This window comes from Acomys russatus, chromosome X (genome assembly GCF_903995435.1).
Source record: "Acomys russatus chromosome X, mAcoRus1.1, whole genome shotgun sequence".
NCBI lineage: Eukaryota > Metazoa > Chordata > Mammalia > Rodentia > Muridae > Acomys > Acomys russatus.
The window spans coordinates 70,103,750-70,129,589 of NC_067169.1; the positions used below are offsets into that span (position 1 = coordinate 70,103,750).

Genomic DNA, 25,840 nt, shown 5'->3' on the forward strand with positions numbered 1-25,840 from the left:
TAAAGGTTTCTGTTGAAATTATGATTACTGGTCATATAAAAGTATTTAAATAGGCTATGCATAGATCTATGGGATTGAAATGTTTAACATGACTTAAACAACAAGAACATACTGTTTTCAAAACTGTAATTGAGTTATTGGAAACAACTTATTTATAATGATTATTATTATGTGTCTTAGGCTTTTTGCTGAGTATGCAGGTTACTTGAGATTTAACTATTCATATATCACCCTGTATTTGCAGCCTTTTTTTTTCATTACTGAGTCCTTGTAAGTTTTATGCATACCTCTACTATATATCCTTTAGCTTGTGCTTCTTTTTTGTATCATCATTTTTTACTTTAAAATTCTAAAAACAATGTCAAAAGCTTTATTTTCCATTTTTTGGGGGAAAAGGCAGGAAGGATTCTACATATTTCTGTTTCACCAAAATCAGAACAATTCCAGCAACAGTAAACACGCAACTCATAAAGGCGCCAATGTATGAAGCATCATCAGTGAGATGCCATCCTTTCTACTGGCCTAGCTGATGCTAACAGAATGGGAAGCTCATGGCTCTGCCGAACACATTTCCAGTGGGACAAGATGATTGCAGGCCTTCACTCAAGGCTTGAATAGCAGGAGGCTGTCAAGTATGGAATATTTAGAGCCAGAGTCCCAGGAGATGCCCCTCCACTTCTTTTGTCATCACAGTTTGGTCAACTGCCTTCTGCTAATAAGTAAACAGCTTTTCTATATCAACACACTGAGCAGAGAACACACAAACTGCTACTACATATTGTCATGAGCCTACAGCTCCCTTTGCTATTCACTGGGCTGCCTGCCATTACTCTTCCAACCCTGTTACAGCCCATGGACACACTTGCTACACATTGCTGGTTCTAACCTTGATTCTCCCCCCCCCCCCTTTTAATCTCAGAAGAATCTAGTAATAACAAGGTGGTTACACTGAACTGTACATATGAAGGGTAATTTGGAAACCACCACCAGAGCATTTCTCAAGACCAAAACACTGAATGTTCTGTTGCTCTGACTAGTTCTGAAATCAGTCCTAAAATTTTAAGATGCCGCTTTTCTATGACATCGTTAGATAGCAAATCCACAGCCCACCATTCTACAGCTGTAGAAGCATGCTAAGTCTCTTAGATACCTCTCTTCAATAGATTCTGTGATCCCCACTTGTTTCACTTTTGGGAAAAAAAGGATTCTCTCAGCTAAATTACAGGAGACAGACTCCCCTTTAGGATGTCACTTCCTCACCATTTACCAAACAGCTCCTGGCTACTTTTCACACCACAATCTTAGATCAGGACTGTGAGGAAGAAACTAACATGAATACCCATCATCAATAGACTGAAAGCCTAATATATATATATATAAAATATATGCACCACTGCCTTTTCTTTGTTTTCTCTTTTTTATTTTATTTATTTTTTTGTGGGGTTTATTGTTTGTTTGCTTTTTGTTTTTTTCCTAAAGGTGACCATGTGCGCTTAAGGCTGCCAGACACACGCACACCTACAGCAACAATTGTGCTTCTTTCTATTCAGTCTATGTGTGTCAGAAGGGAGGGAGGCAAGAAGAAAGAGAAGATGGGGAAACCTATTTCCACCAAATCCCACCAAAAGGAGGCCTATGTGGCAAGCATAATGGAAGTGTGTGCTCCCCAACAACTGGCTCCACACTGGTTAATATTCTGCTCGTTTTCCTCAGACATCTATTTTGAAAAAGCTTAAACAACACAGGAGACTTTAAAATAATTCATTCCTGGTAGAAATCAAAACTGCAAAACTAGGAGCAAAATCATCTTTAAACAAATTAACTCCATTTCCTTTATTTTTTTTTTCTTTTCATAAACATTTTATTCATGTTATAGAGGGATTTTCTTCCTCGTTTGCTTTCTTCTCAATCATTAGGAGTTGAGGAGTACTGAATCCATCACTACTTTGACGGCACAGGTAAGATTCAGATTCACATTTCCAGGGACCAAAGAGTTCCCTCTAATGTCATGATCCAGTCAGCCTTCCTCTACTTTTATTGAACAAAGCAGTGGCCATTGGTATCTCTGAAGTGTAATCGCATCTTAGGTCGATATTTCTCCAAGCAAAGGAGCTCTTTGGAATTAAACGCTCCCCTTCATTTTCTCTTATAAATTGAACAGTGTCTTCATACTTCATTCTGTATTCAATCAGTGCAAGTGCAACCAGCACAGGAGCCATTCCCAATCCTGCAACACAATGCACTGCAATGCAGCAATCTGGCTCTTTACGAAATTTGTTTTTTTTTTTTTTAATTTTTTTTTATTCTTTTTTCCATTCTTTAATTTTATTAATTTATTCATACTACATCTAAATTGTTAGCCCTTCCCCTGTTTCCTTCCATTCTTCCCTCCCTCCCTTTTCTCTCATTCTCCCCTCCCCTATGTCTGTGACTGAGGGAGACCTCCTCCCCCTATATATGCTCTCAGACTATCAAGTATCTTCTTGATAATTTGCTATCCTTCCTCTGAATGCCACCAGGTCTCCCCATCCAGGGGACACGGTCAGAAAAGGGGCACCAGAGTTCGTGTGAGAGTCAGACCTCACTCTCCACTCAATGGTGGAGAATATCCTGTTCATCTTGGTAGGGGTTCGAAGCTTACTGCCTATATTCTCCTTGGCAGGTGCCTTAGTTTGAGGAGGACCCCAGGATCCAGATCTGCCTGTCATAAAGTGCTTCTTGTAGGTTTCCAGGACCCTGTGGGTCCTACTATTTCCCCTTTCTTTCATGCTACTCTTGCCTAAAGTTTCAATCGGATGTCCTCTCCTCTGACCCACTTTCTTGGTAAGTAAAGATTTTCATGGTACGTATCCCTTGGACTAGTGTTTTGATATAAGTGAGTATATAGCGTTTGTCTCTTTTTGCTTCTGGGTGAACTCACTCATTATGATAATTTCTAGATCAATCCATTTGTCCACAAATTTTGGGAATTCCTCATTTTTAATAGCTGACTAGTATTCCATTGTGTAAATGTACCACAGTTTCTTAGTCCATTCTTCTACTGAGGGACACTTAGCCAGTTTCCATGTTCTGGCTATTATGAATAAAGCTGCTATGAACATGGTTGAGCATATGTCCCTGTTGTGTGGTAGGGCATTTTCTGGGTATATTCCAAGGAATGGGATAGCTGGGTCTTGAGGAAGCCCTATTCCCATTTTTTGGAGAAAGCACAAGATAGCTTTCCAAAGTGGCTGTATTAGTTTGCATTCCCACCAGCAATGAAGGAGTGTTCCTCTCTCTCCACATCCTCACCAACATGTGGAGTCATTTGAGTTTTTGATCTTAGCCATTCTGATGGGTGTAAGATGGAATCTCAGTGTCGTTTTGAATTGCATTTCTCTGATGACTAACGAGGACGAGCATTTCTTTAAGTGTTTCTCGGCCATTTGATATTCCTCTGTTGAGAATTCTCTATTAAGTTCTAAGCCCCATTTTACAATTGGGTTGTTTGGTTTGGTGGTGTTTAATTTCTTGAGTTCTTTATATATTTTGGATATTAAACCTTTGTCAGATAAAGGGTTGGTGAAGATCATTTCCCATTCTGTAAGCTGTCGCTTTGTTCTCTTGACAGTGTCTCCGGCCTTACAGAAGCTTCTCAGCCTCATGAGTTCCCAATTATTAATTGTTGACATTAAGGCCTTGGCTGTTGGTATACTGTTCAGGAAGTTGTTTCCTGTACCTATGTGTTCCAGACTCTTCCCCACTTTTTCCTCTAAGTGGATTAATGTCTCTGGTTTTATGTTGAGCTCTTTAATCCATTTGGACTTGAGTTTTGTGCATGGTGACAAATAAGGGTCTAATTGCATTTTTCTACATGTAGACATCCAGTTAGACCAGCACCATTTGTTGAAGATGCTATCCTTTTTCCATTGAATAGATTTGGCTTCTTTGTCAAAAATCAAGTGAGCAAATGTGTGTGGATTCATCTCTGGGTCTTCAGTTTGATTCCATTGATTCACCAGTCTATTGCTTTGCCAATACCATGCTGTTTTAATTACTGTTGCTCTGTAGTACAGCTTGAGATAAGGTATGGTGATTCCTCCAGAGGATCTTTTGTTGTATAGAATTGTTTTTGCTATTCTGGGTTTTTTATTTCTCCATATGAATTTGAGAATTGATCTTTCAATATCTTCAAAGTATTTTGTAGGTATTTTGATAGGGATTGCGTTGAATCTGTAAATTGCTTTCGGTAAGATGGCCATTTTTACTATGTTGATTCTCCCGATCCATGAACAAGGTAAATCCCTCCATCTTCTCATGTCATCTTCAATCTCTTTCTTCAGAGGTTTGAAGTTTTTTTCGAATAAGTCCTTCACTTGCTTGGTTAGAGTTACTCCTAGATATTTTATATTGTTTGTGGCTATCGTGAAGGGAGTAGTTTTCCTAATTCCTTTCTCTGCCTGTTTGTCATTTGTATACAGGAAAGCTACTGACTTTTTTGAGTTTATTTTGTATCCTGCCAATTTGCTGAAGGTGTTTATCAGGTGTAGGAGTTCTCTGGTGGAATTTTGCCATTCACTTATATACCCTATCATATCATCTGCAAATAAAAATGATTTGACTTCTTCCTTTCCCATTTGGATCCCCTTGATCTCCTTTTGCTGTCTTATAGCTCTGGCTAGAACTTCAAGAACTATATTGAAGAGATATGGGGAAAGTGGGCAGCCTTGTCTGGTTCCCGATTTTGGAGGGATTTCCTTAAGTATTTCTCTATTTAATTTAATGTTGGCTGTTGGTTTGCTGTATATAGTCTTTATTATGTTTAGATAAGTGCCTTGTATTCCCGATTTCCCCAGAACTTTGAACATAAATGGGTGTTGGATTTTGTCAAATGCTTTTTCTGTATCTAAAGAGATGATCACGTGGTTTTTCTCTTTCAGTTTGTTTATATGGTGGATTACATTGATGGATTTCTGTATGTTAAACCATCCCTGCATGCCTGGAATGAAGCCTACCTGGTCATGGTGAATGATGTCATTGATATGCTGTTGTATTCGTTTTGTGAGAATTTTGTTGAGTATTTTTGCATCAATGTTCATAAGAGAAATTGGTCTGAAATTCTCTTTTTTTGTTCAGTCTTTGTGGGGTTTAGGTATCAATGTGACTGTGGTCTCTTAGAAGGAATTTGGTAATATTCCGTCCATTTCTATCTTTCGGAATAGCTTGAATAGTATCGGTATTAGCTCCTCTTTGAAGGTCTGGTAGAAAACTGCCCTGAAACCATCTGGCCCTGGGCTTTTTTTGGTTGGGAGACTATCAATGGTTGTTTTTATTTCTATAGGCAAAATAGGGCTATTTAATTTGTTTATCTGGACTTGGTTCAATTTTGGCAAATGGAATCAGTCGAGAAATTTGTCCATTTCCCTTAAATTTTCGAATTTTGTGGCATAAACGCCTTTAAAGTAGGTTCTTACGATTCTTTGTATTTCTTCGGTGTCTGTTGTTATGTCTCCCTTTTCATTTCTGATTTTGTTAATTTGGATAGTGTTTCTCTGTCTTTTAGTTAGATTGGCTAATGGTTTGTCTATCTTGTTAATTTTCTCAAAGAACCAGCTCTTGGTGTTGTTGATTCTTTGGATTGTTCTCTTTGTTTCTAATTTATTGATTTCAGCCCTGAGGTTGATTATTTCTAGGTGTCTACTCTTCTTGGGTGTTTCTGCTTCTTTTTTTTCTAGAGCTTCCAGATGTGTTGTTAGGTTGTTTATGTGGGATGTTTCCTTTTTTGTTTTGAAGGCGCTTAGTGCTATGAATTTTTCTCTTAGCTCTGCTTTCAACGTGTTCCACAAATTTGGGTATGTTGTTCCATCATTTTCATTGAATTTCAGGAAGTCCTTTATTTCTTTCTTTATTTATTCTTTGACCGATGTGTCATTAAGTAGAAAGTTGTTTAGTTTCCACGGGTTAGAATGCTTTTTGTTATTTCTGTTGCTGTTGAAGTCCAGCCTTAGACCATGGTGATCTGATAAGATACAAGGTATTATTTCAATCTTCTTGTATCTGTTGAGGTTTGCTTCATGACCAACTATGTGATCAATTTTAGAGAATGTTCCATGGGGTGCTGAGAAAAAGGTATACTCGTTAGCGTTTGGGTGGAAAGTTCTGTAGATATCTGATAGATTCATTTGATTCATGACATTGGTTAATGAGGTTATTTCCCAGCTTAGTTTTTGAATCAAAGACCTATCCTTGAGTGAAAGTGGGGTATTGAAATCTCCCACTATTAATGTGTGGGTATTGATGAGTGTGGCAAACTTTGTTAATAGGTCTTTTACAAATGTGGGAGCCCTTGTATTCGGAGCATATATGTTCAAAATCGTGATGTCTTCTTGGTTGACTTTACCTTTGATGAGTACGAAGTGTCCATCCTCATCTCTTTTCATTAATTTTGGTTGAAAGTCTATTTTATTATGTATTAGAATGGCTACCCCAGCTTGTTTCTTGTGACCATATGCTTGGAATATTTTTCCGCAACCTTTTACCCTGAGGCAATACCTGTCCTTGTGGTTGAGGTGTGTTTCTTGAATGCAGAAGAATGTTGGGTCATGTTTATGCATCCACTCCATTAGTCTGTGTCTTTTTATTGGAGAATTGAGACCATTGACATTGAGAGATATTAATGACCAGCGATTGGTAAGTCCCTTCATTTTTGGTATTTGTAACAGTCAAGATATTGTGAGTTTGTGATTTTGCAATGGTATAGTTACCTATTTCCTATGTAGTTATGGTTGTAGTTTGACCAGTTGGCATGGAGTTTTCCTTCTAGTAACTTCTGTAAACCTGGATTTGTGGCTAGGTACTGTTTGAATTTGTTTTTGTAATGTAATATCTTGTCTTCTCCGTCAATGGTTATTGATAATTTTGCTGTATATAGTAGTCTTGCCTGGTATCTGTGTTCTCTTAGGGTTTGCAGCACCTCTGTCCAGGCCCTTCTGGCTTTCATGGTCTCTGCTCAGAAGTCAGGGGTAATTCTGATAGGTTTGCCTTCATATGGTACTCGGCCTTTTTCTCTTGCTGCTTTCAATATTTTTTCCTTGTTCTGTATATTTTGTGTTCTTATTATTATGTGCTGGGAAGATTTTCTTTTCATGTCTATTTTATTTTGTGTTCTGTAGGCCTCTTGTATGTTCGTATGCATCTCTTTCTTCAAATTGGGAAAAATTTCCTCCATTATTTGATTAAAGATGTGTTCTGGGCTGTGGACTTGGCTATTTGCTCTTTTCTGTATCCCTATTATTTTCAAGTTTTGTCTGTTCATGTTGTCTTTTAGTTCTTGAATGATCTGTGTTAGGAACATTTCAGATTTAGCATTTCCCTGAATGGTTGTTTCCAGTTCTGCGATTGTATCTTCAAGTCCCGATATTCGTTCTTCCATTTCTTGCAATCTGTTAGATAAGGCCACATCTGAGATGCTTGCTTTCTTCTTTGCAGCCTCTTGATCATGTTTTTCTTCTGTGTGTTCCTGCATCACAGCTTCCATTTTTATCTTCATGTCTTGGACTGTTTTAATGATTTCCATCATCGGTTATTTATGTTTTTCTGAAATTCTTCAAGTGCCTCTTTATATGACTCTTTTAACTCTTCAGCACTCTTGTTTGCCTCCTCCTGCATTTGTTTACAGAATTTATTTGTTTCTTCCATTATCATCTTCTTTACTAAGGACTTGAGGTCATTTTCTTGCCTATCCATTGCTGTTAAGTTCTCTAGGTTGTTTTTATTGTTAATGTTGGAATCCGGAGATGTCAAACTGTTTTGGTTTTAGATAGCATTCTTTCACTGTCCTCTTGTCATTTTGATGGCTCTGATGTTGGAGGGTATTTTGTAGTGACCTTCACTGGTTGAGAGTGGTTAATTGATGACTGATTGTAGGTCACGTGCTCTTGCCTGTAGGGATTCAGGCGTATTTTTGTGGAACAGGTAGGTTATCCAGTTTCACTCCTGGTGATTTTCCTCTGCCCCCTGGGCTCCAGGCTGAGCCAGCCAAAGTAGATATCTGTTTGGACTTTACTGCCGTAATTCAGATCAGCAGTCTTGGGACCTGGAATAAGGTCCACAGAGAAACGTTCTGGCTGAGTAGGTTGATCCTAGCTGCCTGTCCTTCCTGTGGCTTTGTAGGTAAGACCCCTGGTAGATCAGATCTTCTGGGGCTGTAGCTGTCTTTTAGCTCTGCCTCTATATCCTGTAGCAGTGCCCAACCTCTCTCAGTACTATATGACTGGAGGGACCAAGGTCACTCTTGGTCAGCAACTAGGCACTGCAAGCAAGACCCTCTTTTTGTCTCCCGATAAAGTGAGAGTGCCTGTCTTGCTCAGGCCAGGATCTCCAGCTGGGCTCTCTCCTTCGGGGAGCAGGGAGTGCAGGGCCAGGGCCTTGCGGCTGGGTGGGGAGTAAGACTAGCTTTGCAGAGCTCTGGCGGCCATCTTCCCGCCGGGCTGTGATGGTCCCTTCACACTCTAGGACAGCAATTAGACAGTGCAAATATGGCCTCTCCACGTCTCATCTCCCAATAATGTGAGAGTGCCTGCCTTGCTTGGGCCAGGATCTCCAGCTGGGCTCTCTCATTCGGGGAGCGGGGAGCACAGGGCCACCTCAGCTGGGCTCTCTCTTTCGGAGAGCAGGGAGTGCAGGGCCAGGGCCTTGCGGCTGGGCAGTTAGTAAGACTAGCTTTGCAGAGCTCTTGTGGCCGCCCGCGGGACCAGATCTTCCTGCCGAGCTATGATGGTCCCTTCACACTCTTGGACAGCAATTAGACATTGCAAACACAGCCCCTCTACGTCTCGTTTCCCGATAGCCTGCCTTGCTCGGGCCAGGATCTCCAGCTGGGATCTCTTGTTCGGGGAGCAGGGAGCGCAGGGCCCCCTTAGCTGGGCTCTCTCGTTCAGGGAGCAAGGAGCGCAGGGCCAGGGCCTTGCGGTTGGGCAGTTAGTAAGACTAGCTTTACAGAGCTCTGGTGGCCGCCCGTGGGACCAGATCTTCCCGCCGGGCTATGATGGTCCCTTCACACTCTTGGACAGCAATTAGACACTGCAAACATGGCCCCTCCAAGTCTCATCTCCCAATAGTGTGAGAGTGCCTGCCTTTCTTGGGCCAGGATCTCCAGCTGGGCTCTTTCGTTCGGGGAGCAGGGAGCACAGGGCCACCTCAGCTGGGCTCTCTCATTCAGGGAGCAGGGAGCGCAGGACCAGGGCCTTGCGGCTGGTCGGGTAGTAAGACTAGCTTTGCAGAGCTCTGGCGGCCACCCGCGGGACCAGATCTTCCCGCCGGGCTGTGATGGTCCCTTCACACTCTAGGACAGCAATTAGACACTGCAAACATGGCCCCTCCAAGTCTTGTCTCCCGATAATGTGAGAGTGCCTGCCTTGCTCAGGCCAGGATCTCCAGCTGGGCTCTCTTGTTCGGGGAGCAGGGAGCGCAGGGCCAGGGCCTTGCGGCTGGTCGGGTAGTAAGATAAGCTTTGCAGAGCTCTGGCGGCCACCCGCGGGACCAGATCTTCCCGCAGGGCTGTGATGGTCCCTTCACACTCTAGGACAGCAATTAGACACTGCAAACACGACCCTTCCACGTCTCGTCTCCCGATAATGTGAGAGTGCCTGCCTTGTTTGGGCCAGGATCTCTAGCTGGGCTCTCTTGTTTGGGGAGCGGGGAGTGGGGAGTGTAGGACCAGTGCCTCGCAGCTGGGTAGGAACAATAGGGTTGCAGAGCTCTGGTGGAAGCCCGCAGAACCAGGTCTTCCCGCAGGGCTAATAAGTTCAGCTATAGCTCTAGACAAGACCCACATCTCCCGATGGATCTGTGGAAGCAGTTCAAGCTGATTTCTCACTGCCACTGTTTGCAGGCTCAGTTAACCGCGATTGGTGTTAGGTTTGGCCCCGGATGGCCAGCGAGCTGCAGTCCCACTTTAGCTGTCTCTGCTGGGTCCCGCTGCCTTTGTTTCCACTCGGCCTAGGCGGGAGACCTCTGCAGTTTGGGGTGGTGTGGAAGGAGGAATCCTAGGGCAGATTCACCCTCTTCCCTGAAACTCCTTCTGCTGGGGACTCTGGAAAATCCCCTACCCAAATCGTGAGTCTGTGCTTTATATACAGGCTGCAGTTTGCATGTGGATTCCGTTCCAGAGTTTGGGGAGTGCGTTTAGCACCTCCGGGATGTTGCTTGTCCAAGGGCGGTAGGCCCCCTGTTTGGTCTGCGGCCTTTGGGGCCCCACTCATCTACAATTCTGAAAGTTCAGCAATCTGTTGCTCCACTTATGTCTCTGGTCTCCTCGGGGTAGATCAGGTACATGGCTTAATGGTCGGCGCCATCTTGGAATTTCCCGAAATTTGTTTTTTAAAAGAGATTTAGCCAATCATCTATTATCTGATTAGGGAGAAGAGCTCCATCATCAAATGGCAAATCTAGAACGTGGATTCCTTCTCTTTCAACCAGTGCTTTAAAATTCAAACCCAGAGGATCCAAGATGGCGGCGAGCAGTGTGGACCGTGTTTGGAGGCTCCAGTGAACAATTCAGGGATTTGCACAGATTTCTGAGCCAGGAACACCGAGGTCCGAACATCACGGCAGCGGGAGTGCTCCACGGTTCGGAGGGAACAGGGTGCGGAGGATCTGCATGCCCCTGCACAGGGGAGGAGCATGGATTTTCTCTAATCAGAGTGGCAGTGGCAGAGGCAGCAGCACCAGCGGCACCAGCAGCGGTGGCTGAGGTTTGCAGCTCATAGCCTTCCGGTGGAGGCGATTGGTGTGGTGGCTGGTGAGAGTTGCTGTGGGAGAGGGGACTCGGGGCAGGATTTGGGTCACGTGGAGCCTTCGGACCCAGACTAGACTCGGCGGACAGTTCGGCCCCAGAGTCCCAGGTACTGGCCCAGCCCAGCAAGCAATTCTGCCCGAGGCATTAACTCAGTTTCGGCCACAGCTGCCCTGCTGTGGCGCAGGCTTAGTGGAGCGCGCAGCTCCACACTAGGCAGCACCTCAGCTCAGCGGCAGCTCCCCTGCAGTGACACAGTCTGGGCGGAGCACTTGGTTCCAACACAGGCTCTAACTCAGATCAGCCGCAGTTCTCCTGCTGTGGCGGAGGCTTGGCTGAGCACTCAGTTCCATCCTAGGCACCACCTCAGCTCAGCGGCAGCTCCCCTGCAGTGACACAGTCTGGGTGGAGCACTTGGTTCCACCATTGGCGCTAATTCAGAGCAGTTGCAGTTCTCCTGCTGTGGTGCAGGCTTGGTGGCGTGCTCAGTTCCATCCTAGGCACCACCTCAGCTCAGCGGCAGCTCCCCTGCGGTGACACAGTCTTGGCAGAGCACTTGGTTCCAACACTGGCGCTAACTCAGAGCAGCCGCAGCTTTCCTGCTGTTGCGTAGGCTGGACAGAGCACTCGGTTCCACCAGCTCTCAGACTCTGGTTGGACACAGTGTGCAGTTTGAATCCAGAATTCCTGGCTGAGATTGGTGGTCACTTCGGGCCCTGAGTCAATAACTGACCACAGCATGCACTTTGGGCCAAAAGGCCCTATTGGAGCTTGTTGCGTAGTCCCAGCCCAAAAATTCTGGCTGGACCCAGAATCCCTAGCTGAGCTTGGGCCCAGAATCCCTAGCTGAGCTTGGCAGACAGTTCAGGCCCTGAGAATCTAGCTGAGTTCAGCCCGTGGTTCGGGCCCAGTGTTCCTGGCTGGACTTGGCAGGGAACACAGAAGGCTGTGGATACCTTGGCCTGACCCAGCGCTCATTCAGAGACCCAGAACAATTGCAGGATCCACAGCAGAGGGGGACTGAGGATCACTGGCTGTGAGAGACCAGAACAACAGGGCTAACCTCCTAACATCCACACCAGTGAAGCTTTGAGCTCCCACCTTAGGGAAATCGTGAGAAAACAAGTGAATCTATCGTCAGACACCCTCCATCCAACTCTGGAAGCTACCCAACAAAAACAAAGACGGCAAGATGTCTAAAGGACAATGAAAAAGCATACGCAAAAAACTCCAAAACAACATGACGTCTCCAGTTTCCAGCTATCCCAAAGAAAACAACCCAGAGAACTCAAATACAACGGAAATACAAGAAAATGACCTCAAATCCTTAGTAATGAGGATGATAATGGAGGAAACAAATAAAATTCGTAATCAAATTCAGGAAGACGCAGACAAACAGGTGAGAGACATAAAAAAAGCACATAGAGTGGAACTGGAAAAATTGCAGGAAAATGCAAACAACCAGATGAAAGAAATAAATAAAACGGTTCAAGCTCTGAAGACCTATAAAGAGGCAATGGAAGAAACTCAGGAATATACAAAAAATCAGATGAAAGAAATCAAAAAATCAGTTCAAGATCTGAAAATGAAAATGGATTCAATGATAAACACACAGACAGAAGAAAAACGAGAACGTGAGACCTCAGAGAAGAAGGCGAGCAACACAGAGGTGAGCTTTTCTAAAAGAATCCAAGAGATGGAAGAACGAATCTCAGGGCTAGAAGATACAATCACAGATATTGAATCAACCATTAAAGAAAATGCAAAATCTGGAAAACTCCTGACACAAAACATCCAAGAAATTAAGGACACCATGAAAAGAAGAAATCTGAGAATAATAGGCATTGAAGAAAGAGAAGACATCAGACTCCAGGGCCCAGAAACTATTCTCAACAAAATCATAGAAGAAAATTTCCCCAATCTAAAGAAAGAAATGCCTATAAACATACAAGAGGCCTACAGAACACCAAAATGAATTGACCAGAAAAGAAAAACTGCCCGCCACATAATAATCAAAACACAAAATATGCAGAACAAAGAAAAAATATTAAAAGCTGCAAGGGAAAAGGGCCAAATACCATTTAATGGTAAACCTATCAGAATTACACCCGACTTCTCAGCAGAGACCATAAAAGCCAGAAAGGACTGGACAGAGATCCTGAAAACCCTAAGAGACCACAGATGCAAGGCCAGACTACTTTACCCAGCAAAATTATCAATAACCATTGATGGAGAAAACAAAATATTCCATGACAAAAACAAATTCAAACAGTACCTATCCACAAATCCAGCATAACAGAAGGTACTAGAAGGAAAACTCCATCCCAAAGGGTCAAGCTACAACCAAAACTACCCAGGAAATAGATAACTATCGCATGGCAAAAACACAACTACACAAACGCTCGACTGGAAACAACATCAAAATTAAGACTCTTAACAGTCACTGGTCATTAATATCTCTCAAGATTAATGGCCTCAATTCTCCAATAAAAGGACACAGACTAACTGACTGGGAATATAAACAAGATCCAACATTCTTCTGCATTAAAGAAACACTTCTCACCCATAATGAAAGGCATTACCTCAGGGTAAAAGGTTGGAAAAAAATATTCCAAGCAAATGGTCACAAGAAGCAAGCAGGCGTAGCCATTTTAATATCGAACAAAATAGACTTTCAACCAAAATTAATCCAAAGGGATGAGGAAGGACACTTCATACTCATCAAAGGCAAAATCAACCAAGATGACATCGCAATTCTGAACATCTATGCTCCGAATACAAGGCCACCCACATTTGTAAAAGATCTCCTAAAAAAGCTTAAACCACACATCGATCCCCACACAATAATAGTGGGAGACTTCAACACACCAATCTCACTGAAGGATAAGTCATTGAAACAAAAACTAAGCCGAGAAATAACATCATTAACCAATGCCATGGGTCAAATGGATCTAACAGATATCTATAGAACCTTTCACCCAAACAAGAAAGAATATACCTTCTTCTCTGCACCCCATGGAACCTTCTCCAAAATTGATCACATCGTAGGTCACAAAGCAAGCCTCAATAGATACAAGAGGATTGAAATAATACCTTGTATCCTATCAGATCACCATGCTCTTAGGCTGCAATTCAACAACAACAGAAATAACAAAAAGCTTACACGTACGTGGAAACTAAACAACTCTCTGCTAAATGACACCTGGGTCAGGGAAGAAATAAAGAAAGAAATCAAGGAATTTCTGAAATTCAATGAAAATGAAGAAACAACATACCCAAATTTGTGGGATACATTGAAAGCAGTGCTAAGAGGAAAATTCATAGCACTAAGTGCCTTTAAAAAGAAATTGGAAACATCGCACATAAGCATCTTAACAACACAACTGGAAGCCCTAGAAAAAAAAGAAGCAGAAACACCCAAGAGGAGTAGACGCCTGGAAGTAATCAAACTCAGGGCTGAAATTAACAAATTAGAAACTAAGAAAACAGTCCAAAGAATCAACAAAACCAAAAGCTGGTTCTTTGAGAAAATCAACAAGATAGACAGACCGTTAGCCAAACTAACTAAAAGGCAGAGAGACAGTATTGAAATCAACAAAATCAGAAATGAAAAGGGAGACATAACAACAGACACTGAAGAAATTCAAAGAATCATAAAATCCTACTTTGAAGGCATATAGGCCACAAAATTTGAAAATCTAAGGGAAATGGACCATTTTCTTGATCAATTTCACTTGCCAAAGTTGAATGAAGACCAGATAAACAAGCTAAATAGTCCCATTTCCCCTACAGAAATAGAAGCAATCATCGATGGTCTCCCAACCAAAAAAAGCCCAGGACCAGATGGTTTCAGTGCAGAATTCTACCAGTCCTTCAAGGGCGAGCTAATACCGATACTCTTCAAGCTACTCCAAAAGATAGAAATGGATGGAAAATTACCAAATTCATTCTATGAGGCCATAGTCTCATTGATACCTAAACCTCACAAAGACTCAACAAAGAAAGAATTTCAGACCAATTTCTCTTATGAACATAGATGCAAAAATACTAAATAAAATACTTGCAAAACGAATACAGGAACACATCAAAGATATCATTCATAATGACCAAGTAGGCTTCCTTCCAGGCATGCAGGGATGGTTTAATATACGGAAATCCATCAATGTAATCCACCATAGAAACAAACTGAAAATAAAAAACCACATGATCATCTCCTTGGATGCAGAGAAAGCATTTGATAAAATTCAACACCCGTTCATGTTTAAAGTTTTAGCGAGATAGGGGATACAAGGCACTTTCCTCAACATAATAAAGGCTATATACAGCAAGCCAATAGCCAAAATCAAAGTAAATGGTGAGATACTCAAGGAAATTCCTCTAAAATCGGGAACAAGGCAAGGCTGCCCACTCTCTCCATATCTCTTCAATATAGTACTCGAAGTACTAGCCAGAGCAATAAGACAACAAAAGGAGATCAAGGCTATCCAAATGGGAAAGGAGGAAGTCAAATTATCCCTATTTGCAGATGATATGATAGTGTACATAAGTGACCCTCAAAATTTCACCAGAGAACTGCTAAAGCTGATAAACACCTTCAGCAAATTGGCTGGATACAAAATTAACTCAAAACAGTCTGTAGCCTTCCTATACACAAATGACAAGCTTGCAGAGGAAGAAATTAGGAAAACCACACCCTTCACATTAGCCACAAGCAATATAAAATATCTAGGAGTTACCCTAACTAAGCAAGTGAAGGACTTGTATGAAAAAAATTTCAAAACTCTGAAGAAAGAGATTGAAGATGACCTGAGAAGATGGCATGATCTTCCTTGCTCATGGATCAGGAGAATTAACATAGTAAAAATGGCCATCCTACCAAAAGCAATCTACGGATTCAATGCAATCCCTATCAAAATACCTACACAATTTTTTAAAGACATTGAAAGTTCAATTCTGAACTTCATATGGAAAAACAAAAAACCCAGAATAGCTAAAACAATCTTGTACAATAAAAGGTGCTCCGGAGGAATCTCCATACCTGATCTCAAACTGTACTATAAAGCAATAGTACTTAAAACAGCATGGTACTGGCACAGCAACAGGCTGGTTGATCAGTGGAATCGAATCGAAGACCCAGAGATGAATCCACACACATATGGTCACTTGATTTTTGACAAAGAAGCCAAGTCCATTCAATGGAAAAAGGATAGCATCTTCAACAAATGGTGCTGGTCTAACTGGAGGTCTATGTGTAAAAAAATGCAACTGGACCCATATTTGTCACCTTGCACAAAACTCAAATCCAAGTGGATTAAAGACCTCAACATAAAACCAGAGACACTAAGCCACTTAGAGGAAAAAGTGGGAAAGAGCCTGGCACATATTGGCACAGGAGACAACTTCCTGAACAGAACACCAACGGCCCAGGCCTTAATGTCAACCATTGATAAATGGGACCTCATGAGGCTGAGAAGCTTCTGTAAGGCAGGAGACACTGTCAAGAGAACAAAGCGACAGCCTACAGACTGGGAAAAAATCTTCACCAACCCTACATCTGACAAAGGTCTATTATCCAAAATATATAAAGAACTCAAGAAATTAAACACCACCAAACCGAATAACCCAATTGAAAAATGGGGCTTGGAACTAAACAGAGAATTCTCAACAGAGGAATATCAAATGGCTGAGAAACACTTAAAGAAATGCTCAACCTCCTTAGTCATCAGGGAAATGCAAATCAAAACTACTCTGAGATTCCATCTTACACCCATCAGAATGGCTAAGATCAAAAACTCAACCGACACCACATGCTGGCAAGGATGTGGGGAGAGAGGAACACTCCTTCATTGCTTGTGGGACTGCAAACTAGTACAGCCACTTTGGAAATCTATCTGGTGCTATCTCAGAAAAATGGGAATAGGGCTTCCTCAAGACCCAGCTATTCCACTCCTTGGAATATACCCAGAAGATGCTCCAGCACACAACAAGAAAATTTGCTCAACATGGTTGTTGAATAGCAGTCTTATTCATAATAGCCAGAACATGGAAACAGCCTAAGTGTCCCTCAGTAGAAGAGTGGATAACGAAACTGTGGTACATATACACTATGGAATACTACTCAGCTATTAAAAACAAGGAATTCCCGAAATTTGTGGATAAATGGATTGAGCTAGAAATGATCATAATGAGTGAGTTAACCTAGAAGCAGAAAGAATCAAATGGTATATACTCACTTATATCTGCATACTAGCCCAAGGGGCATGTCCCACGAAAGCCTTCACTTACCAGGAAACTGGGACAGAGGGGAGGGCATCCTATTGGGACTCTAAATGAGAGAGGCATGGGAGAATAGCAAAATAAAAGGATACAGACGGTCCTAGAAATCTACAAGTAGAACAATATCATAGGCAGATTTGGGCCCAGGGGTCCCGCTCAAACTAAGGCACCAGCCAAGGACAATACAGGAGGTAAACTTTAAACCCCTTCCCAGATCTAGCCTATGGTCAGAATATTCTCCACAGTTGAGTGGAGAGTGTGATATGACTTTCTCACATACTATGGTGCCTCACATTTGACCATGTCCCCTGGAGGAGGAGACCTGGTGGCACTCAGAGGAAGGACAGCAGGTAGCCAAGAAGAGACTTGATACCCAATGAGAATATATAGGGGGAGGTAATCCCCCTCAGGAACAGTCATAGGGGAGGGGAATAATGGGAAAATCGGGGGGGGGGAGGAATGGGAGGATACAAGGGATGGGATAAACATTGAGATGTAACAAGAATAATTAATTAAAAAAAAAAAAAAACTCGAACCCAAGAGTTGTCACTCCGTACTTCTTAAGCTCCTCTGTGACCTTGAGAGTGGCATTGGTGGGGTTGTGAGTTATCAGAAAACGCATGTTCTCATAAGAGGTGTCCACAGAGGCTGGACGGTTCATTATGGCAAATAGAAAGTGTGAGCGTGCCTATGTGTATGTGGTGGGGAAATGGGGGAAGATGGAAATCAATAAATCTTGCAATGTTTCGCAGGAGAAAACAACTACTAAAATGCCTATTATTGATCACTATTTTCTCTATCCAACTTGTTTGTTCCTGATGAAGCTTCTCTCTCCAACACAGGCAGAGTATTAAGAATCCACTTGAATCCAAATTCAACTTGGGCTTCAATGTCTGCAGATGGATACCTTCAGCTTCCAAAAAATTCCATCTACATACAAACTTAAGCAACCTTTTAAGTACATTTAGGCACTAGTGAGACAAGTTAAAAGTGTTGGTTATTTTTCCACTTTTGTTTACTTGATGCTTAATTTTCCCGGAGTCATTAAAAGAAATATGCTTGCAATTAAAAAAAAAAAAAAAGCCTTCTTCTTCTCAGGCCAGTTTTGGTGTCCAGAGTCTTCAAGGCAGTGTTAATTATGGCACATAGAACCTATAAGCTCACTTGTCAGCGAAAACGCTGTGCTGAGCCTGGTAGAAGTCTGCCCTCACGCTCAGAATCGCCATAAATGTGCATTGTATATTCCAACGAAAAACGCTGGCAAGCTGAGGACTGGGCATTGAAGGCCGGCGGAGGCGGGAGTGAGGGGGCGCCTCTCTCCTCAGGAGCGGCGGCGGTTATGACTCACTCCCCCCCCCCCTCCCCAGGCAGCCTCCGCGCGAAGCACCCCACCGCCGCATGTCCTGGAGTCTGTCTTGGCTGCTGCTGCTGCTGCCGGCGCTGCAGCTGCCACTGAGTCTCCGCTGCCTGCTGGCGTCCCCTCTCGCCAGGACGGGCCTCTGCTGCCGCTACAGCCACTCCCGGACTGACAATGGTTACAGCCTGCCTGATGGCGCAGCAGCCTTGGCTTATGCTTCTTAATTCATTCCTGTAAATTAATAACATGTACAGTTGAGTTTTATCACAACTCTAATGAAATCTTATGTGTTCAAGTGTAGATTAATTCAAAGTGAGGATTGGAATTTTTTTTTCATGGCTTTGTACAGGAACCTAAAGACATTTTGAGAAGTTACAGTGTCTTACAGTCAAGTATAAGCACTTATTTACTTAAATCTTCTTTGTTTTGGTCAAATTATGTTCCATTTATATCACTAATACGTAGTGAAAACGTTATTTATTATCAATCGTATGAAGATAATTCAAGACATTTGCAATCTTTCATAAATTAGAAGTAACTAGTCCACTTGTACCTTCATTATTCATATACTTTTTAAAACAAATCTACCTTTAAAATATTTCTTTTATTTTTAATTGTGTGCATGTGTGCTTGTCTGTGTGTGGTATGAACACATGTAACTGCCTTTCTGAGTGTTGGAACCGGAAGTATGATCCTCTAGGGCTGAAGTTGCAGCTGGTTGTGAGCCATCAACTGTCACTTCTGGGAAATTTACTCGGGTCTCTTGGAAGAACACTGTACTAACTGCAGACACAGCTCTCCAGCCCCTAAATCTTACATTCTGCTTTATTTACATCTGGGCAGGATGATTTTTGGCAGCAAAAGCATTTTATGCATTTTAGAATGTAAATAGATCATACAAAATTGACCAAACAATTCTCCAATAAGTATATTTCAACTATGAAACTCACACCCATTTGTAATTTTTGGCAAAATTAGTCCATAGTATGTAAATTACATACATAATTTTATGTTTTCATATAAATTATGATGAAGCTTCACTTTAAGTTATACGTTTATAGAGTCTTTGATTCATTCCAATCATCTCTAAAGAAACTATATTTTCAGGTATCATCAAAGACAAATTGGTCAATTTTATATAAATATAGATTGGTCTCAGAATTTTCAAAAATATCATACCTTTGTATTATACACCAAGATTGCTGAAAGTTATTTATCATGAAAATTGAATTCATTTTACTCTCATTTAATTTCTGGAGCATTGCAAATGCACCAAAGTTTTACTGTTGTTGGTTGGTTTTTGTTGTTGTTGTTTTGTTTTGTTTTGTTTTTTGTTTTGTTATGTTTTGTTTTGTTTTTTCTAAATTGAGATTGTCTAGGTGTTTTGAACATTGAAGTTAAAATATGCAAACTTGGTGTAGTATCTCAGCTGAAATTCTGGAGGTAATAAGACTTCAGAAATTACCATTTTGAAATTGCAGAAAGTCATTTGGATTCTTTTTCGAAGGATATCCTTCATTCCTGTCAAGAAACTCAGTTTTACTTTCAGACACTATGCACATTAAGGTTCATTGATGTGGTGGTTTCAGTGAGAAATGTCCTCAATAGGGCCTGGTATTTGAACACTTGACACTTAGTTGGTGTTGCTCTTTGGGAGAAATTATAGCAGCTGCAGACTTGCTGGAACAAATGCATCATTAAGGCAGAGATTTGGCTCACCTCCTTTTCAAATCATTCTCTGATTTATATTTATGGTTGAAGGTATAATTTCTCACCTTCTTGCTTTGGCCAACTGCCATATCTCAAAGTAACATCTCTAGTAGTTACTAGTTACATGACATATCCATTTACTCCATTATTCCTTCTGGGATGTATATTTTTTTATCTAAAATAATGAATAGTCAAAACTAATGAAAGTTAATGAGAAAAGACAAGGTCTAGTATAATCTTCATGATGTCTTCACCAACAGAGACTTACCTTCTGACTCTCAGAAGTTTGTGGTTAGCGAGCCTCAATGTTTCTGAAGCAATTGCTGCAGGGTTTGAAAACACTCCAATGATCACAAGCTTCCCAAAGATTTAGGAGACTGGCAACTGCCCTAAAGACTTTTAATTGGTTCCTGTGTTGCCAAATTTTATGAGAGGCAAAGGGTTATTGCCAAGATCTATATGGGCTGTCAGGGTCCAGAAAAAAAGGCTAAAAGTATATTCAGCCAATATTGGGGAGATGCCCTGAGCAAAATGCTTCAGTAGAGTTAAGAAAATGATATGTTGAGAATTTATATGAGGAAAAGTAGTTAGGAAATATTTAGAAATTCTGTTGGATTTGGAATTTCTCAGTAGTAGATTCTCTTCTAAAATCCAATTTCTTTAGCTATGTAAAGTTGGCTAGATTTCTCTTTCCAAGAATGAATCACCATCTGTTGAGAGAGCCTTAATCCTATTTGACAGCAGTAAATTACACCCAAGATAAAATTGCCACTACTTCACCATCATGGCTATCTTGTCTGTCCATTCACTGCGGTGACTCATAGACTTTAAAGCCAGTGTTGCTACTTATTGGCAATTTGTGTAACACTTTAGAGAGTTAGTACACAAAAAGGAGGATCCCAAGTCATTTCTAATTTGATTTCCACTAAGTCTTGTGTCTAAAATGGGTTGTGACTTCTACAATAGAGCCTTACATTCAACTTCTGGGAGTTTAACTACTTTCTTTTCTAAAATTTAAATAATTTATTCAGATTACATCTTGATTATTATCCCTTCACTTGTGTCTTCCTGTTCCTCCCCCTCCCTTGTTCTTTCACCCTATTCCCCTTGCCTAGGCCCCTGATCTGACAGTATCTATATTTATAAATTGAATCACCTTTACCATTTTTTAGAGAAATAGTTAATATTATGATTTCTTAATGGATTTTTATACAGTTGTATCCTATTTTTCTTGCCCCACATTCTTCTGTGTTTACCTCCTAACACCTTCCACAAAGAACCCCACCTTTTCCTATTTCTCTATTTAAATCACTTGTACCCTGCTATTCCCCTCTCCACTGCTTCTGAACTTACCTTTCTTGATCACATTTTACTTTTCTGGTTTCTGAAGTTAGTATAAGACTACTCAGAAGATTTGCAGATAGGAGCCTCCAATAAAAGAGCACATGTAATGTTTATCTTTCTGAGTCTGGATTACCTCACCCAATGTTTTCTTTCTTAGTTAAAGCCATTTATTTGCAAAAATAATGTTTTCAGTTTGTTTTCTTTACAGCAGAATAGTATTCTATTTTGTATATGTACCACATTTTCATTATCCATTCAGTGAATACAGGACATTTTGCCTTCCATTTCCTAGATATTGTGAATAGAGTATCTGTGAACATTGCTGAGCAAGTATCTGAGGAAGAAATGGTGAGTCCTTTGGGCCTAAACAAAGGACTATTATAGCAAGGCCATATGATAAATTTATTTTTAGCTTTTTTGATAATTTTTCCACACAGTTTTCCATGTTGTATGCACCAGTTTACACACTTACCAATAATGGATAAAGATTCCTCCCCACTGTTTTTATCCCCTCCAGTAGATACAAAAATTTGTTTTGTTTTTCTTTGTTACTCTGATCTGTTCAAAAGAAAATCTCAAATTGTTTTGAATTGCATTCCTAATTGGTAAAGACATTGAAAAATATTGAGATATTTAATGTCCATTTTTCTCGTTTTGTGAAGTCTGTTCAGATCCTAGGCCTATGTTTTAAGTAGCACATTTTTTGACTTTTTTTTAGTTATTTATATATCATAGATTACCAACCCCCTCTTAGGTATATAGTTGGTAAAGATTCACTTCCATTCTTTAGAAATCCTCTTGACATGATTTATTGTTTCTTGAGGGTGTGTCAAAAGCCTTTTAGTTTCATGAAGTCCCACTCGTCAGCTGTTGACCTTAATTCTTGGGAAAAAGGAGTCCATTTGGGAATTTTTTTCTACATCTATATCACGTAAGATATTGCCTATTTTTTTTAATAGAAGTTTTATTGTTCAGGTTTCACACTTAGGTCTTTGATTCATTTGGATTCATTACTTAAAAATATTATTTTTAATTTTTTGATAATTTCATACAATGTTTATCTTCTGGGTCCTGGATTACCCCCATCACAATGATTATTTAAAGTGTCATCCATTTATCTGAAAATTTTATAATTTTACTTTTCTTCCCAGCTGAATAATATTCTATGATGTAAATACACCAAGTTTTCAATCACACCTAGGCTGCTTCCATTTTCAGGCTATCAGGAGTTTAAAAAAAATTAAAAAAGGATAAATCAGCATGTGCTGTTTAATTCTCTAGTTGGTTGTGTGACCATGGGAGAGCAGAGCTTAAAAAGTCATATTCAATAGCTCACTTTATTCAGAACATCAGGAAGTTTATATTCTGGAGCCTAAGAAAAGTCACCAAAGTAAAGTATAAAATCATAAGGACTAGCCACATGTGGCAAAAATCATGCTGTTCCATAGTGACAAATGAATGACAACAGCTGAAGTAAACTCATTTTTATCCACTACATCTGAGAGGAACACAAAAACAAATTCCAAGAACAATTCTTTGTTTTGAGGAAACCAAGGTCATAAGACTTGTTTTCTTGAGTTTTATCATGAGCACTCAGCATTCTCTTCATATGGCTTGGACTGTGTTCCCATACCTCCTTAGTAAGATATTGAGTACTTTAGTTATGTGCCCAAGGATTGTATAGTTGGATCATGTGACAGACTTATTTTTATCTTTTTTTTTATTAACTATTTACTTTATATCTGGGTAGGAAATATCCATCCTTCCCCTCTTTCTAGTCCCTCTCTCTTCCCTTCCCTCTCCTTATCCAACCCCCTTTTCTTCTCAAAGAAGGGGAGACATTTAATGAGTATCACCATGCATTGGCATATTGAGTAAAACTGGGCCCATCTTCTTCTTTTAAGGCTAGACAAGGCAATGCAGGTAGAGAAAATAGATCCAAAGACAGGAAACAGAGTCAGAGGCATCCCTTGCTTCTGCTATAATATGTCCTATATGAAGAACAAGTTGTGCATCAGTTATACATATGTGAGAGGCCTAGAACTGTCCCATGGATGCCCTTTGGCTAGTTGCTCAATCTCTGTGAGCCCCCATGTGTCCAGGATAATTAATTTTGTAGGGTTTCCTGTTGTGTCTTTGACCTCTCTTGCTCCTTCAGTCCTTCCACTCCCTCTTCCACAAGATTTCCCAAGGTCCACCTACTCTTTGGCCATGAGTTTCTCCATTTGTTTTCGTCAGCTGCTGTTTGAAGCTGCTCAGATTACAGTTGTGAATATTATGTCTGCAATAATAGCAGATTACTATTAGTAGTGTCAGTGGTAGGCTATCTCGCTCTCTCTCATGGCATGTGACTCTAGTTGGGTCAGTCCTGGATTTGCTGGCTCAAAGCTTTTGTGTGTGGGTTGGTGTCCCCCTCCCTCTACTGGAAGTCCCTTCAGTTTAAAGGACGTGTCCACTTCAGATTCCATATCCCCCAATACTAGTAATCTCATCTCGTGTCAACACCACAGAATCCTGTGCCCCACAGATGACTCCCACAGATTTTAGTTCTCTCTCCCAGCCCTCCCCTTTTCGCCACACCTGATCCCCAATTCCTCTTGCCACCTTTTCTCTTACCCAGTTCCCTCCATCTAGCTACCTCAAATGCGTGGTTTATTTTCCTTTCTGAGTGAGATTTAAGTATCTTCCTTTGGGCCCTCCTTTTTACTCATTTTTTGGGGGTTGGTGGATTATAGGATGGCTATTCTATATTTTATGGCTAATGTCTACTTATGTCATTATGTCCTTTTTTAAAAGATCTGGGCAGTATTCCATTGTGTAAATGCACCACATTTCATTTATCCATTCTTGAGTTGAAGAACATCTAGATTGTTTCAAGTTTCTGGATATTCTGAATAAAGCTGCTATAGATAAAGTTGAGCAACTATTCATTTCGAATGGTGGAGCATCTTTAGGGTTTATGTCAAGAAGAGATATAACTGGGTATTGAGGTAAATTTACTTGTAATTCTCTGAAAAACCTCTATATTGACTCCCACAGTGGCTCCCCAAGTTTACACCCCTACCAGCAATGGAGTAGTGCTTCCTTTGCCCTTCATCTTTCCCAGCCTGAGCTGTTACTTTAACTTTTGATCTTAGCCACACTAATGTGTGTAAGATGTAATCTTAGGATCATTTTGATTTGCATTTCTATGATAACTAATAATGTTGGACATTTTTATAAGTGCTTCTTGGCCATTAGAGAATCCTCTGTTGAAAATTATCTATTTAGTTCAGTATCTCATTGTTTTATTATTTTAAAATTTAATGTTTTTATTTATTCTAATTTATTAACATTACTTCCTGGTTGTTATCCTCTCACTAGTATTTCCTGTTCTCCCTCTCCCTCTCTCTTCTATCCTATTCCCCTCCTCTAGGCCTATGGTGATGGCGGGGATCTTCTCCCCACTGTCTGAACACAGTCTATCAGGTTTCATCAGGATAGCCTGAGTCCCCTTCCTGTATGCCTACAAGTCCACCCCATCAAGGGGAAATGATCAAATTACAGGCACCAGAGTTCAGGTCAGAGGCATTATCCACCCCCAGATCCTCCAGCCTTGATTATCTCCTGGTAGAGTCCTTGACATATCTGGGTCCTTCCATCCCTCCAAGTCTTCCATACAACTCTCAGCACTGTACCCTGAGTATTCATAGCAGCATTATTCATAATAGCCAGAATCTGGAAACAACCTAGATGTCCCTGAATCAATGAATGTACAGAGAAACTGTGTTGCATTTACACAATGGAATACTACTTAGCTATTAAAAACAAGAAAAATTTAAATGTACAGGCAAATGGATGGTACTAGAAAAGATCATCTTGAGCTAAGTAACCCCGTCCTGGAAAGACACGCTTATAAGTGGTTATTAGCACAACATAGGTGTCCTCTGAGAGACTACATTCAGTATAGTACAGCTTAAAATCAGGGTTCATCATATCACTATAAGTTCCTCTATTGTACATGATTGTTTTAGCTATCTTGAGTATTTTTTATTTTTCTATGTGTAGTTGAAAATTGCCCATTGAAGGTCTGCAAAGAATTTTATACGAATTTTGATGAGGAGTGCAATGAATCTATAGATTGATTTTGGTAAAAAGGCCATTTTTACTATGTTAATCCTATTAAAGTGATATCTTCAATTTCTTTTTTCAGAAACTTGTAGTTCTTGTCACACAGATCTTTTACTTGCTTGGTTAGAGTTAAAATTATTTTATTTTCGTATTTTATACTTTTATACTATTTTGTTTTATTTTTGACTATTGTGAGGTTGTCATTTTCCTAATTTTTTTTCAGCCCATTTCATTTGTATAAAGCAGGGTTACTGATTCTTTTTAGTTTA

At 40.7% G+C, this 25,840-nt stretch overlaps 1 pseudogene; it reads right to left on the reverse strand.

Moving 5' to 3' along the window:
• Positions 1-2,034: 2,034 nt before the first annotated feature.
• LOC127185330 (protein tyrosine phosphatase type IVA 2-like) lies at positions 2,035-17,711 on the reverse strand (annotated as a pseudogene).
• Between the last annotated feature and the right edge of the window lie 8,129 nt (positions 17,712-25,840).